Source organism: Pseudophryne corroboree, chromosome 6, assembly GCF_028390025.1.
Source record: "Pseudophryne corroboree isolate aPseCor3 chromosome 6, aPseCor3.hap2, whole genome shotgun sequence".
NCBI lineage: Eukaryota > Metazoa > Chordata > Amphibia > Anura > Myobatrachidae > Pseudophryne > Pseudophryne corroboree.
Genome location: NC_086449.1, coordinates 676,134,894 through 676,151,656, shown reverse-complemented (window position 1 = coordinate 676,151,656; position 16,763 = coordinate 676,134,894). Strand labels below are relative to the sequence as shown.

At 43.2% G+C, this 16,763-nt stretch overlaps 1 long non-coding RNA gene across 1 annotated transcript in view; it reads right to left on the bottom strand.

Annotated features, from left to right (window-relative positions):
• Positions 1–2,625: 2,625 nt before the first annotated feature.
• LOC134935572 (uncharacterized) overlaps positions 2,626–16,763 on the bottom strand; it is a 130,781-nt gene continuing 116,643 nt past the window's right edge. Inside the window, exon 4 of the long non-coding RNA XR_010180260.1 lies at positions 2,626–2,869. This is a non-coding gene — a long non-coding RNA (uncharacterized LOC134935572). The remainder of the gene's footprint in view (positions 2,870–16,763) is intronic.

The window sequence follows — 16,763 nt, the reverse complement described above, 5'->3', positions numbered from 1 at the left end:
AGTGTGTTTCGAGCTCCAACTTCAGTTCCTGTAAAAAGTGGGATATTGTGAAAATTATCAGCATTTGAAATCAGAATGCAATGTTGAAAAAAAGAAAAAATACACTTCACAAGCTCACTGTCTAGGGGTTTATTTACTAGGATTTGTGTTACAGCCAAATTGGTGGGAGTTTGATCTCGATTTTTTTCGGTCGTATATTTTTGAAACTTTTTGAATCCATTTTCGGTAATTTACTAAGCTGTCGAGTTTTAGTTTTTCGTATTTTTCGATGTTATTCGTATTTTTTTCCAACATTTTTCAGCCAAATTATTGTTTTTCGGCTGAAGATGTGTTTTATTTTACCGGATTCGTAGTTTGCATTCGCTGAAGTGTTTTTTTTTGCAGCCACATTTCCACTTGTACTTTTGTTTTTGGCACTCGAATGTGATTGGTTGTGTTTCAGATGTAGGAGTGTCTGTGCGGCATCGTATAAATACACCCCAAACCGTCCGAACCTCATAGGTTTAGTTAGTGGAGAGGTGAGAGGATGTGGTCTGTGGTGTTGGCAAGTTGGTTAGTGGTTTTGGTGTGGTTTTGTGATTTCTGAGTGCTGTATTGTGTTTGAAAGTAGTGTTGTCATTATTGTTGTGTAGTTTGTTTGGAGTTTGTCTAATTTTTGGTCCTTGTTTTGTTTAAAGTCTATTGTCAGTGTGTGTGTGTGTGTGTGTGTGTGTGTGTGTGTGTGTGTGTGTGTGTGTGTGTGTGTGTGTGTGTGGTGGTAGTGGAGGAGTGTGTTATTTGTATTTTTTTCTCAGTGTTAATTGTTGTTTGTCTTTACTATGTCAGAGGTAAGTGAGGTGGAGGAGGTTAGTGAGGTGGAAGAGGTGAGTAAGGGGGAGGGGTGAGTGAGAGGGAGGAGGTGGAGGAGGTGGGTGAAGTTGCTGCTGCAGCCTCTAGTGAAAGTGATGGTGATGCAGCTCCTCAGCCACGCACCACTACTAAGACTAGCCGCAATGTGAAGTTTAGTTATGCAGAGAATGTGGCTTTGGTGCGTGAGCTGATGAGATATCATCGGCAACTGTTTGGCCGCAAGTCCGCAAAGGTCACATCACGCAAGAAGAGTGTTTTGTGGGGCAAAGTGGTTGCGGCAGTCAACAGGAAGGGTGTGGTCAAGCAGACCGAGGACACGTGCCGCAAACACTTCTATGATATGAAGCGGCGTGTGAAGGCGAAAATGGCCAAGGAGGCGAAGTCTACTCGATAGACAGGTGGGGGACATCCCTTTATTGCGAAAAATCTGGAGTACGAGGAGCACCTGAGGAGCCTAATTCCTCCTGAAGTGGTCAGTGCGACTTATGTCTGGGATTCGGATCGGCCCAGGCAGAATGATGAGTTGTTTTCCAAAAGTTTTATTTGCGTTTTTAAGTGCGTTTGTAACTGTAAAAACTATCATCTTGTATTTACTGTTTTGGTTTGTGTAAGTTTCTTTATGCATGTCTGGTTAGTAGTTTTGGATCAACACAGATTGGAGTGTGCATATTTAAGGTGTGTGTTGAAATTCAAAATAGCATTACTGCAGTAGCTTGTTTATGTTGAAGGCCTAGTTTTTCTAACTGTTTTTTTGTTGGCATGAGGCACAGGCACTTACTCTTTGCATTGTAAATGTGTTTGCTAATGTGAAATGTATGTCTAGCATTACTACAAATCTAACTGTGTTTTATTGTTTTTGGTGTTTTTATGTTGTTTTGCAATATTTGGTGGTGATGGTCACTTTGTTTGCCATTTGTCCAAAGTTTTTTTTGGTGATTTTTGGTTTGAGGACAATGTGTTTGGCATTTGGTGCTACATTTCGTCCAAAATGTTTGGTGTTTGGCTATTTAATTGTTTTGGGATGGTGTAATAGTGTTTGTGGACTTGAACACATCAATTGAAATCATAATTGTCATTTGTAGTGTTGTGTGTTAATGTATGTTTTTTTTGTTGGATCGTATTACATGCTTAAACATTTGGCTGGGTGGCAATGTGAACTAAGCACATGGCCCAATTATGTTTTTTTGTTGTTGTTGTGGGTTTGTTTCCTGGCCTATTTACAGAAAATGGGGGTAATTCCAAGTTGATCGCAGCAGGAATTTTGTTAGCAGTTGGGCAAAACCATGTGCACTGCAGGGGAGGCAGATTTAACATGTGCAGAGAGAGTTAGATTTGGGTGGGGTGTGTTCAATCTGCAATCTAATTTGCAGTGTAAAAATAAAGCAGCCAGTATTTACCCTGCACAGGAACAAAATAACCCACCCAAATCTAACTCTCTCTGCACATATTATATCTGCATTCCCTGCAGTGCACATGGTTTTGCCCAACTGCTAACAAAATTCCTGCTGCGCTCAACTTGGAATTACCCCCAATATACACTTCAACAAATGGTGCTGAGTTGGATTGTAAAAATATGTTTATTGACTTAAGAAACAAAGAAAAGATAATGTGGTTTAAATTTTATTAACACAGTATTATAAAAACAAACTTGATTGTCATATCTTCACAGTGTCCAAAAAACAGCAACCGGCCGCCCTCCCGCCACTCAAGCCCAAAATTATGATAATGGTGACGCAGGTAAAGTAACAATTTATGGACATATTATGAGTGCAAATGTTTTGGCAAAACATTAATGTTTTTTATTGTATAGGAACATCCACACAACGGCACATTCACAGAAGGAGGCATCCACAGGAATCGTCCACGCAAAAACACATGGCCCACAAAAGACACAGTCCGGATGTCCACACTAGACAGCACGAGTCACCACCTCAACGATGTATATCAAATGTGTCCTCAAGGCCACCATTACAACTTTTGGAGAGTCCGCCAACACGGGAACCACAATCCCCTCAGCTGCCTAGTGAGTAGAAAAAACCTAACATTAGGACATATACTTATGCAGGCCACTTTACACATAATTAGCGTGGTTGAAGACCACACAATAACCTACAGACAGCTGAACCCCAACAACAAAATGCCTAACAAATGTTAGGGGTTTACACCTCAACACTAAATATGTGTGTATACTTCAGCCATAGAGTAGCATATTAAGATGAAGATGCTGCACCAAAAGCAGAAGTGCAAGCTTCACAAGGTTAACATCCTTAAACAATGGTGTGTGTTGATGTCTTTAGATGTAGTGTGGAGATCTTGCATACCTTTCATAAATTTAGAGCTTACAAGCCAAATTTTACACACGTAGAAACAAGCTGTAAACAGTGTTTGCATAGTATGTTATGTATTTGTGATCCAGATTGTGAATAATATTAAATTAAAAAAACCAACATATAATATAGTAGAGAGGCCTGGCTTTAATGTAAGTGGAGTATTGATGTTAACGTCAACAACACCATTTGGACTCATCTTTATCATGTGTTGGCAACAAAAATTAGTAACAAAATATTAACCCAATATATGTCTACAGTAACTAAAATGTTATCCCGTTACATCACATACAGATGACGACAACATTCCCCCGGACACCCAGCATGACACACAAATGAAGGAAACCTTTGTACTATAGCTCCAGCCAATCGAGCCAACAATACCAACAACACCACCTGTGAGTACGCTTCCTACACAAACAACACCTACACCACAAATCAGTCCTCCATCACCACAAATGACAACACAGGATCAGGATTTTTGGAGTACTTGGTCAACCCAGCAGGCCAATAACCTGCATTGTCTGCATAGGCAAATGCAATTTCTAGCTAGTCTGCCACATCATCTTCCCCAAATTAGTCGGAATAGTAGTCGGCTAAATGTGCAAGCCACTAGAATCACAAACACAAAGGAATTAATGCGTGCCAACAACACACATATGATGACCACATTCCAGAGAATAATGGATGAACAACACAGATAGCACCAAAACTACCTCAACATTTTAGAAAACAACCAAATGCTAATAGAAAGCATCAGCCGAATTATGGAAAGTCACACTGCAGCTACCAGAAAACTCAATGCTACCTGAGCCAAAACCTCACTTCCCAACAAGCAATACAAGCAAGCACCAGCTCAGGAACCACCACTCCTATCATTTCCCCAGTTACCTCCCCACCAAGGCGATCCAGACGGACACGGACTAACATCACTGGGAAAGGCACATCAGCATCGAAAGTGCCCCCCAAAAAATAGCCATCATGTGTTGGTGTTCATTCTGTTTAGGAGGAGAAAACTGTGTCAGTTTTATTGTATGAAGGACACTGAAATAGTTCATTTGTCATTATTAAGCACACCCATTATGTGCTGTTTTGTTAGCCAGAATCACTGTCAGTCTTACATGACCATTAATACACTTCTTAGCAATAACATAAGGAAAAATTAGTCCTTGGTCAGTAACCATAATCTTTGCAGTCATAAACAAAAATCAGTATGCCTTGGCCAGTATCCAGATTATTGTCAGTAATAATCAACAATCAGTATTCCTTGGTTAGTAACAATATATTTAGCACTCAGAATCAACAATCAGTATTCCTTGGTCAGTAACAATATATTTAGCACTCAGAATCAACAATGGGTATTCCTTGGTCAGGAACAATATATTTAGCACTCAGAATCAACAATCAGTATTCCTTGGTCAGTAACAATATATTTAGCACTCAGAATCAACAATCAGTATTCCTTGGTCAGTAACAATATATTTAGCACTCAGAATCCACAATCAGTATTCCTTGGTCAGTAACCATATTCTTTGCAGTAAGAATCACAATCAGTATGCCTTGTCCAGTAACCATATTCTTTGCAGTCAGAATCTCAATCAATAAATCAATAAATCAATCAATCTGTATGCCTTGCTCAGTATCCATATTCTTTGCAGTAATAATATCAATCAATCAATCAATCAATCAATCAATCAGTATGCCTTGCTCAGTATCCATATTCTTTGCAGTAATAATATCAATCAATCAATCAATCTGTATGCCTTGCTCAGTATCCATATTCTTTGCAGTAATAATATCAATCAATCAATCAATCAATCAAATCAATCAGTATGCCCTGCTCAGTATCCATATTATTTGCAGTAATAATATCAATCAATCAATCAATCAATCAATCAATCTGTATGCCTTGCTCAGTATCCATATTCTTTGCAGTAATAATATCAATCAGTATGCTTTGCTCAGTATCCATATTTTTTGCAGTAATAATATCAATCTGTATGCCTTGCTCAGTATCCATATTTTTTCAGTAATAATATCAATCAATCAATCAATCAATCAGTATGCCTTCTCAGTATCCATATTATTTGCAGTAATAATATCAATCAATCAATCAATCAATCAATCTGCATGCCTTGCTCAGTATCCATATTCTTTGCAGTAATAATATCAATCAATCAATCAATCAATCAATCAATCAGTATGCCTTGCTCAGTATCCATATTATTTGCAGTAATAATATCAATCAATCAATCAATCAATCAATCAATATGCCTTGCTCAGTATCCATATTCTCTGCAGTAATAATATCAATCAATCAATCAATCAATCTTTATGCCTTGCTCAGTATCCATATTCTTTGCAGTAATAATATCTATCAATCAATCAATCAATCAATCAATCAATCAGTATGCCTTGCTCATTATCCATATTCTTTGCAGTAATATTATCAATCAATCAATCAATCAATCTGTATGCCTTGCTCAGTATCCATATTTTTTGCAGTAATAATATAAATCAATCAATCAATCAATCATCAGTATGCCCTGCTCAGTATCCATATCCTTTGCAGTAATAATATCAATCAATCAATCAATAAATATGTATTCCTTGCTCAGTATCCATATTCTTTGCAGTAATAATATCAATCAGTCAATCAATCAATCAATCAATCAGTATGCCTTGCTCCGTATCCATATTCTTTGCAGTAATAATATCAATCAATCAATCTGTATGCCTTGCTCAGTATCCATATTCTTTGCAGTAATAATATCAATCAATCAATCAATCAATCAATCAATCAATCAATTAATCTGTATGCCTTGCTCAGTATCCATATTCTTTGCAGTAATAATATCAATAAATCAATCAATCAATCAATCAATCAATCAGTATGCCTTGCTCAGTATGCATATTGTTGAACTCAACAAACCTAATCAGTAATACCTGAGCATTATGTGTTTTAATTCATAGCAGAACCAAACACATTGGCCCTCATTCCGGGTTGATCGCTCGCTAGCTATTTTTTGCAGAGCAGTGATCAGATAGTCGCCGCCAACAGGGAAGTGTATTTTCGCTTTGCAAGTATGCGATCGCATGTGCAGCCGAGCAGGACGAATTTTTTTTTTTGCAGTTTTTGAGTAGGTCTGAACTTACTCAGCCCTTGCGATCACTTCAGCCTGTCCGGTCCCGCCCGCCCATGCAAACGCCTGGACACGCCTGCGTTTTCCCTATCACTCCCAGAAAACGGTCAGTTGACACCCATAAACGCCTTCTTCCTGTCAATCTCCTTGCGATCGGTTGTGCGATTGGATTTGTCGCTAGAAGTATTGCACAGCAACGATGCTGTTTGTACCCGTACGATGAGCGTGCGCATTGCGGTGCATACGCATGCGCAGTAGTAACCTGATCGCTGTGCTGCGAAAAACATCAGCAAGCGATCCATTCGGAATGAGGGTCATAGTTAGGTTGTCATGTATTTTTATTATGACAATGTCATGAGTCATTCTGTAAAATGATCCTTTAATGCTATTTTATAGTTTGCATTTTGTTTGACGTGTGAGTACGCCATGTTTAAACACAATTACAATGCCATGTATCCACATTATGAAGATGTTAATTGTAAACATTATGTATTTTTCTAAAATAATTACGCAGTTTCATCATTCATAAAACAAGTAATGTCTAAGTTAATGCCTTGTATTGGTACTCTGTGGTTTGGTCACACAATCATGCGGCCTTAAACAAGGAAAACTATACAACAAAAGGCCACCAGACTTAACAAGACACCGAAACCTAGATTTCAGTACCCCAAAACATCTTTTTATCCCATTCCGAGTGACCTTATGTGCATGATTGTAATTGTGTTCAGCAGGGGAATCAGGATGGGACAATGGAGTCAGAAGCCAAGAGAAACAGCCATATCCCCATCACCTGAAATACATATATAGTATAGAGTTTAAAGTAGGTATTCAGCAACACATTGGTGACATAGTGAACATTTAAAAAAACATTTTTTTAACACATATCTAGTAATATACTCAGCAGCCATCCATCGGGCATTTTTGGCTGGCCTAAAATTTATCAAAGAGGGATGACTGACTGAGGATGAAGGAGTCATGGCAGCCTCCAGGGTAACCAGCAACAACACTCATTATTTTAAGCTTTGCATCACAAACCACCTGGACATTAGTAAAGTGGTCCAGATGATGATTAGTATAAATATACTGCCTGCCCCTAGGTGGTCTCAGTTGAACGTGTGTGCAATCAATGGCACCTAGCACATTGGGCATGCCAGCAAGGCCATAGAAAGCTACCCTGACTGCATGCCACTGAGACGCCTAGGTAGGGAAGTAGATAGAGGCATCTATGTGGGGTTGCAAAGCATCCAACACCTGTGTGTACATTTGAACAAATGAGGTGAGTGAGATGAGTACAACTAACAAGAACACTGTGTAATGTAACATTCCGCATAAACTACTTTGGCATAGATGAGTATGTATGGTATACAACACCTGATTTAAGTATTTTGAAAAGGTGGGCTGTGAGATTCCAATGACATCGCCACACACAGCCTTAAAAGCTGCCAGTAGCCAGAAAGTGCAACACAGCCAGGAGTTAGTTCAAGCCTGAGACAGAGTGAGAGTGTGCTGTCTCTGGGTCTAGGTCCAGTTTGACAAGGTCATACAGATGGAAAATTTTGTTTCTATTTAGCCGGAACATCTGTATGATCTGGTCATTGGCCAATGCGTTTAAGTTTAAATGCCCCCTAAAAAAACGAGACCTGCGCAGCCTCTGTGGCACCTGTCCAACCTGCTGACCATATTCAGTTTCATGGCCCTGGTTTCTTCCAGACTGATGAAGCAGTCTCAGGAATCTCACAGCACACAATACTTCACTGCTACATAGCCCAGCAGCCATTTCAAAGTGAGGGATGTGAATAATGTGCTTAGGCCCCTTTTACAGTGGGGATCGAAAGTTTGGGCACCCCAGGCAAAAATTCATTTTAATGTGCAAAAAGAAGCCAAGGAAAGATGGAAAAATCTCCAAAAGGCATCAAATTACAGATTAGACATTCTTATAACATGTCAAAAAAAGTTTGATTTTATTTCCATCATTTACACTATCAAAAGAACAGAAAACAAAAAATGGCATCTGCAAAAGTTTGGGCACCCTGCAGAGTTAATACCTTGTACTGCCCCCTTTAGACAGCTAAGACCTGGCAGTGTCATGGATTGTTCTCAATCATCGTCTGGAAAGACCAGGTGATGTCAATCTCAAAGGTTTTAAAAGCCCAGACTCATCTGACCTTGCTCCAACAATCAGCACCATGGATTCCTCTAAGCAGTTGTGCAGAACACTTTAACTGAGAATAGTTGACGCTCACAAAGCAGGAGAAGGCTATAAGAAGATAGCAAAGCGTTATCAGATGCCCATATCCTCTGTTCGGAATGTAATTAAGAAATGGCAGTCATCAGGAACAGTGGAAGTTAAAGCAAGATCTGGAAGACCAAGAAAAATATCAGACAGAACAGCTCGCAGGATTGTGAGAAAAGCAAGTCAAAGTCCACGTTTGACTGCACGATCCCTCCAGGAAGATCTGGCAGACACTGGAGTTGTGGTACACTATTCCACTATAAAGAGATACTTGTACAAATATGGTCTTCCTGGAAGAGTCATCAGAAGAAAACCTCTTCTACGTCCTCACCACAAAAATCAGCGTTTGAAGTTTGCAAATGAACATATAGACAAGCCTGATACATTTTGGAATAAAGTTCTGTGGACCGATGAGGTTAAAATAGAACTTTTTGGCCGGAATGAGCAAAGGTATGTTTGGAGAAGGAAGGGCACAGAATTTAATGAAAAGAACCTCTGTCCAACTGTTAAGCATGGGGGTGGATCAATCATGCTTTGCGGTTGTATTGCAGCCAGTGGCACAGGGAACATTTCACGAGTAGAAGGAAAAATGGATTCAATAAGATTCCAGCAAATTTTGGACGCTAACTTGATGCCATCTGTGAAAAAGCTGAAGTTAAAGAGAGGCTGGATTCTACAAATGGATAATGATCCTAAACACACCTCAAAATCCACGGTGGATTACATCAAGAGGCGTAAACTGAAGGTTTTGCCATGGCCTTCACAATCTCCTGACCTCAACATAATTGAAAATCTATGGATAGACCTTAAAAGGGCAGTGCGTCACAGACAGCCCAGGAATCTCAAAGAACTGGAAGACTTTTGTAAGGAAGAATGGGCGAAGATACCGCAAACAAGAATTGAAAGACTCTTGGCTGGCTACAAAAAGCATTTACAAGCTGTGATACTTGCCAAAGGGGGCAGTACAAGGAATTAACTCTGCAGGGTGCCCAAACTTTTGCAGACGCCATTTTTTGTTTTCTGTTCTTTTGAAAGTGTAAATGATGGAAATAAAATCAAACTTTTTTTGACATGTTATAAGAATGTCTAATCTGTAATTTGATGCCTTTTGGAGATTTTTCCATCTTTCCTTGGCTTCTTTTTGCACATTAAAATGAATTTTTGCCTGGGGTGCCCAAACTTTCGATCCCCACTGTAAAGGCTCTAAAATTCAGGTGTGATTAATGTAGAAGTAGAAACACATGTAAACACGCCAGTCAAAAGCAGGTCTATTTGTTCCAGCATTTTTTAATGATTCACATATTTTCACGACCGCAATTGCCCTTACATGGACGACATTACAAATACGAAAGTTTGGTAAATTACCGTGTTGTATACCTAAACAGCTGTGTTTGACCGATGGTCTATTCATTCGTATTTGTGAACTCTGCTGGGAAAAACAATACGAATAGCCCCTACACTGCCCGAGATTTGTGTTTAGTAAATTCCCGAGTTGACACTTAGAGAGAAAAAAAACCTTGGACAAAATCGGGACCTTAGTAAATAAACCCCTAGGTGTCATCCTTGACTCAGAACTGTCATTTGTGCCACACATTCAATCTATCTCTAAATTATGTTACATGCATCTAAAAAACATCTAAAATACGACCGTATTTACACAAGACTGTCACAACTGAGGGCCTGAGCTGACGGGAGGCAGCCTCAGTTGTAGGGGCTGAGATGTACCGGAACCTGGGAGGTTGTATCAGACCCCTGGACATGTAAGTAACATGAAGAAGAACCGCCCGAAGGCGTGACCACGACAACTTGAATAAAAGTCAATGATGTTTATTTATGACAAACTCCATGCATCACAGTAGCAGTAAAAGAAACATAAAATCAGCAGAGAAATAATACAGTTCCTGGGTACTACAGGGTGGCAGGGGCCACAGAGCTCTGGTAGTATGAGACAGTTCTTATTATCTGCGAGTTGGAAAGTCCTTACCAGGCCTGACTGTAGCAATGAAGAAAGCCCAGGATCGTACCAGCTGGTGTTCCAGGGAAAGCTGGACTGCTGTAAATAAAATAGCTGCTGTGGGTTCTGGTTGGAACCAGACAGATGTTGGCACGGAGTGGATACTGGCTGGAACCAGTTAAATAATAAATGAAGCTTGAGAGCGATGCAATATGAATGAAATGTAGAGTTTGAGAGCGGAGAAATAATAATACAGGTGGAGAGTGGTAAACTGTAGAAAGGACACCGGCCCTTTAAGAGAAGCTGTACTCTGCTGGAAGCTGAGCTGGAAGCAGGTAATGTTGTAGCTGGAAACAGATGAATCCACAATGGATCGGAGAGTCAGGCTACACCGCAGGTGGAATGCTGGTGCGGGTCTCTATGGTGGAAGTCTTGAGACAGGAGCTGGAACCAGGAAGACAATCACAGGAGAGAGACAAACAGGAACTAGGTTTGACAACCAAAGCACTGACGCCTTCCTTGCTCAGGCACAGTGTATTTATACCTGCAGCAAGGAAGGGATTGGCTAGGCAATTATGCAGATTATCAATACTGAGAACAGATTGGTGGAAATGATCAGCTGACAAAATCCAAGATGGCTGCGCCCATGCAGACACTTGGAGGGAAGTTTGGTTTGTAATCCATGTGGTAATGAAAACAGTAATGGCGGCGCCGGCCACCGGAGACAGGAGGCGCCAAGCTGACAGGTGCACATCCAACCACGCGACACAGCGAAGGCCGCGGTTGACGTAATCGCCACTCAGACACTCTGCATGCAGAAGCTCAGGGACGGCGGCGGAGGCCGCGGGAGACGCCATGCCAGGTGTAATATGGCGTTTACTGTGACCGCGTCTCAGAGTGACAGGAGAGGATACAGGAATGTAAACATCAGGATAACAGATGGGATCCGGTCCTGGAGCGCTGAGCCAGCCTTAGGAGGCATCTGATGGGTAAGAAATGGCGTCCAGATACCCGGATCGTGACAGCACCCCCCCCTTTAGGAGTGGCCCCAGGACACTTCTTTGGCTTTTGAGGAAACTTGGAATGGAATCTCCGGACCAAGGCAGGAGCATGGACATCAGAAGCATTGGTCCATGAACGTTCCTCAGGGCCATAACCCTTCCAGTCAATAAGATATTGTAGTTGACCGTAACGGTGACGTGAGTCCAGGATCTTGGCTACTTCATACTCAATGCCTCGTTGAGTTTGGACTTTCGGAGTTGGAGGAAGTGAGGAATGAAACCGATTCAAGATCAGCGGTTTCAACAGGGAAACATGGAATGTCCTGGGTATTTTTAAGAAGGGAGGCAACTGAAGTCTGTAAGCAACAGGATTGATGACTTGTTCAATCTTGAAAGGACCGATATAGCGAGGTGCAAACTTCATACTGGGAACTCTTAACCTCAAATTCTTCGTGGATAACCATACCCGATCACCCACCTTGAGAGCAGGAACTGCTCGACGCTTCTTATCCGCAAACTTCTTGTACCTGAACGATGCCTTGAGCAGAGCTGATCGTACGCTCTTCCAGATATTGGCAAACTGATGCAAGGTGATATCCACTGCGGGAACAGAAGTTGCTGGAAGCGGTTGGAACTCAGGGACTTTAGGGTGGAATCCAAAGTTAGTGAAGAATGGTGTTGAAGCAGATGAAGAATGATACTGGTTGTTATGACAGAACTCGGCCCAGGGAAGTAATTGAACCCAGTCATCTTGAGAGGAGGACACATAGATGCGGAGGAAGGCCTCCAAGTCCTGATTCACCCTCTCGGTTTGACCATTGGTCTGAGGATGGTAAGCCGTGGAAAACTTTAGCTTGACTTGAAGGACTTGACATAAACCAGAATTTGGCTGTGAATTGAACTCCTCGATCTGAGATAATTTCTTCAGGAAGACCGTGGAGTCGGAAGATCTCTTGTATGAATACTTGAGCCAACTTGGAAGCTGACGGAAGACCGGGGAGAGGAATGAAATGTGCCATCTTGGTAAACCGGTCAACTACCACCCAGATGGTATTGAACTTGTTGCACATGGGTAAATCTGTAATAAAATCCATCGACAAATGGGTCCAAGGTCGACGGGGAACAGATAGTGGAACCAGTTGTCCCGCAGGCGACTGGCGGGATACCTTATGTTGAGCACACTTTGGGCAAGATGCAATAAACTCCAAGACGTCCTTTTTCAGAGTTGGCCACCAATAGGACCTAGAGATAAACTCCAGGGTTTTTTGGATACCTGTATGTCCGGCAAAACGGGAAGCATGGGCCCAATGCATGAGCTTCTTCCTTAGTGTCAGGAATCGACTCACCAAGCTGACATCCGTCCGCCGTTGCGGACTCCGACCTGGCTCCCTGCGGTCACCTGTCGTCCGTGTCCCTGCCTCTGGACGCCATCACGGGCCTGGGAGCGCTCCTGAGACAGCAGGCGTGTAGCACGCCGCGTTCCCGCTAGGCCGCGGCATGGGCGCCGCCATGACAGTTCACAACAACCAGCATACAGCGGCCAATCCGGTGCTTGGCCGCACCCACTTTCCCTCACTCATCCAATGCCTGTGCACCAAGGGGTACATAAGAGACTGCAGGATCAGTCTGCAGGCATCCTGGACTTTGTGTCACTCCTGCGACCCATGTGAAAGGATCTGTTCCTGTTCCTTCCGTGTTCCTGGCTCTCTGCTTAAAGACTTGTACTCCTGGTTACTCTGCACAGCACCGTGGAACTTCAAGGCCCAGCAATACCTGCAATCTTCAAACAGGCTTTACACTCATCACCACCTTGTGTGCTTCAGCCTTGCAGTTGAGACTGACTCCAGGTGTGTTCCATTCCTCCACCTGTGATACAGCTTGCTGCTGTCAGTGCTTCACCACCTGCACTGTGGATAGTCAGACTCCTGCCTCTGCTACCAGGTTTGCCATTCAACATCTCACTGCCAAGTTTCATGTTTAAAACCTGCACTGGTTTCCAAACCAGAATCATCTCTACAAGCACCTGTTCTTCTGTTTATCATATTACCGGTTATTATTTCTCCAGTCATCTGTCATCCTGTTGCCATAGACTTTCAGCTATTACGCTGTGTGATTGACATTTCCATTTGTTATTATTATTTCTGCTGCCATTCTGTTTATATCATCTGCTAATAAATATCATTGCGCTCATGCGCAGGAACGTTATCCAGCCTCCTCGTTTTCTCCCAGGTACCTCCACTGACCCACTAGCGCCCCCTCCGGGGACACAGCCAAAACACAATCTGACAGTAAGTCCAGGATCGATGGACTCGGATGGTGGACGGAGTGTGGGGTCAGAGGCCTTGCAAAATCTGGTCTCCCGTCTGGATGGTCAAGAGGCTGCGCAGCAGCAGATGTTTCAATTCCTGCAAGGGATGTCCTCCCGGATAGATACACTACAGCAATCCCTGCCTGGTGTACTCACTCCTACTGTTCCTGTTACTCCAGCACCTGCCAGTGCTGTGAGTTCCTCTATGCCGGCTGCATCGGCTCCGGTGTCACGTCTGCACCTGCCCGTGCCCAGCAAGTATGATGGCAGTCCAAAGTTATGTCGCGGGTTTCTCAACCAATGTGAAATCCAGTTTGAGTTGTTGCCACATAATTTCCCCACGCCAAGGTCCAAGGTTGCCTACATCATCTCCTTACTTTCTGGATCTGCTCTGAGCTGGGTGTCTCCTCTGTGGGAACGTGCTGACCCTCTGATTGACAGCTACGCAGACTTCGTGTCAACCTTCAGACGGATCTTTGACGAGCCTGGTCGTGCAACATCAGCTTCCGCTGACCTGATTCAACTTCGTCAGGGTACCCGTAGCATGGGACAATATGTCATTCAGTTCCAGACGTTGGCCGCAGAGATTCAGTGGAATAATCAGGCCCTGGTAGCAGCTTTCTGGCATGGACTTTCTGACCGGATCAAAGATGAACTGGCGACCCGCGACCTTCCTGTACAATTGTCTGAATTGATTTCCTTGTGCATTAAGTTGGACTCTCGCATCCGCGAACGCGATGATGAGCGCGCTCGGAGTGAGCCACGCAGATCAAGGATGATACCTTCAGTACAGTTCCAGTCTCCTTCTTCTGACGAGCCTATGCAGGTAAATAGGTCCCGCCTAACTCCTGAAGAGCGGGCAAGAAGAATGCGTGAGAGACTCTGTCTGTACTGTGCGGCTGCGGGCCATCAGATTAACTCCTGCACAGTGCGTTCGGGAAACGCCAGATCCTGACTTGTAAAGGAGGAGTCAAGTTGGGATCTTTTAGTCAAGCTCCTTCTAATCAAGACCTTATCCTTCCTGTGACGTTAGAGACTTCAGTTGGGCTCCAGTCCGCATCAGCATTAGTGGACTGTGGAGCTGCAGGTAACTTCATCACCCAAGCTGCGGTAAATAAATTTTGCTTACCTATATGTGAACTTTCCTGTCCAGTTTATATTACCGCTGTGGATGGTAGTCGAATCTCCAAGGGGAATATTTCTCATCAAACTGCCCCAGTGGTTCTGGGAGTTGGATTCCTACACTCTGAACTGATTAAGTTCTTAGTCATCCCTCAAGCCACCCAGGAGATCGTCTTGGGCATGCCCTGGCTCCAGCTACATAATCCACAGTTTGACTGGTCAACGTTGCAGCTTACCTCATGGGGTTCACATTGCCATCAGTCCTGTTTAGCCCAAGTGTGTCCCATAAAGTCTACCGAAGTTAAGACACAGTCAAGTCTCCCAGCAGTTTATCAAGATTTCTCAGATGTCTTCAGTGAGAAGGCCGCTGATGTCCTACCGCCCCATAGGGAATGGGATTGTCCCATCGATCTCCTTCCTGGCAAGAAGCCACCTAGGGGGCGCACCTACCCGTTGTCTGTTCCTGAAACCGAGGCGATGAGTGAATATATCAGGGAGAATCTACAAAAGGGATTCATCCGCCCTTCATCATCACCCGCTGGTGCAGGTTTCTTCTTTGTTAAAAAGAAGGATGGAGGACTGCGTCCATGCATTGACTACCGGGGTCTCAATGACATTACCATTAAAAATAGTTATCCATTACCACTCATTACCGAATTATTTGACAGAGTTAAAGGAGCCCGCATCTTCACCAAGTTAGATCTCCGCGGTGCCTACAATCTCATCAGAATCCGGAGTGGTGACGAGTGGAAGACAGCTTTTAACACTCGAGATGGCCATTACGAATACCTGGTAATGCCGTTTGGGTTGAGTAATGCTCCAGCAGTATTCCAACACTTTGTGAACGAAATCTTTCGTGATGTCCTGTATAAGTACCTCGTTGTTTACTTGGATGATATCCTCATCTTCTCCCAAGACCTTCCATCTCATCGTCTACAAGTCCGTGAAGTCCTCCGACGTCTTCGTGAGAACCGGCTCTACGGTAAACTTTCTAAATGCACCTTTGAAGTTCCCTCTATACCCTTCCTGGGTTATATAATTTCCGGATCGGATCTTCAGATGGACCCGACAAAATTGGAAGCTATTGCCAATTGGTCCATTCCGAATTCTCTCAAGTCTATCCAGCGGTTCCTGGGTTTTGCCAACTACTATAGGAAATTTATTCGGGGATTCTCCACTCTCATCGCTCCTATTACCAACCTGACTCGGAAAGGGGCAAACCATTCCAACTGGTCAGAAGAAGCCTTAGCAGCCTTCCAGAAGATCAAACTGGCCTTTATGTCTGCCCCAGTTCTGTCTCAGCCAGATGTAAACAGACCGTTCGAGTTGGAGGTGGACGCCTCTACAGTTGGGGTTGGAGCTGTTCTCTCCCAGAAAGGAACCGATGGGAAAGTCCACCCTTGTGGATTTTATTCTCGCAAATTCCTTCCTGCAGAAGCTAACTACTCCGTTGGAGATCAAGAACTATTGGCGATCAAGCTGGCTCTCGAGGAATGGAGATACCTCCTAGAAGGGGCCAAACATCCGTTCAACATCTACACGGATCATAAAAACCTGCTATACTTAAAGGCAGCTCAGTGCCTTAATCCTCGCCAGTCCAGGTGGGCTATGTTTTTCTCACGTTTTAATTTTAAGCTTCATTTCCGCCCAGGTTCGCAGAATGTTAAAGCTGACGCTTTATCCCGATCTATGGAATCCGAAGAGGAAACGCCTGACTCAGTGCCTCATTCCATCCTGAGTCCAGTGGTGTTCGCTGCATCTCAAGTCTCCCCAGCTCCTCCTCCTGGTAAGACTTTTGTTTCCCCAGAACTCCGTCCCAAGTTGCT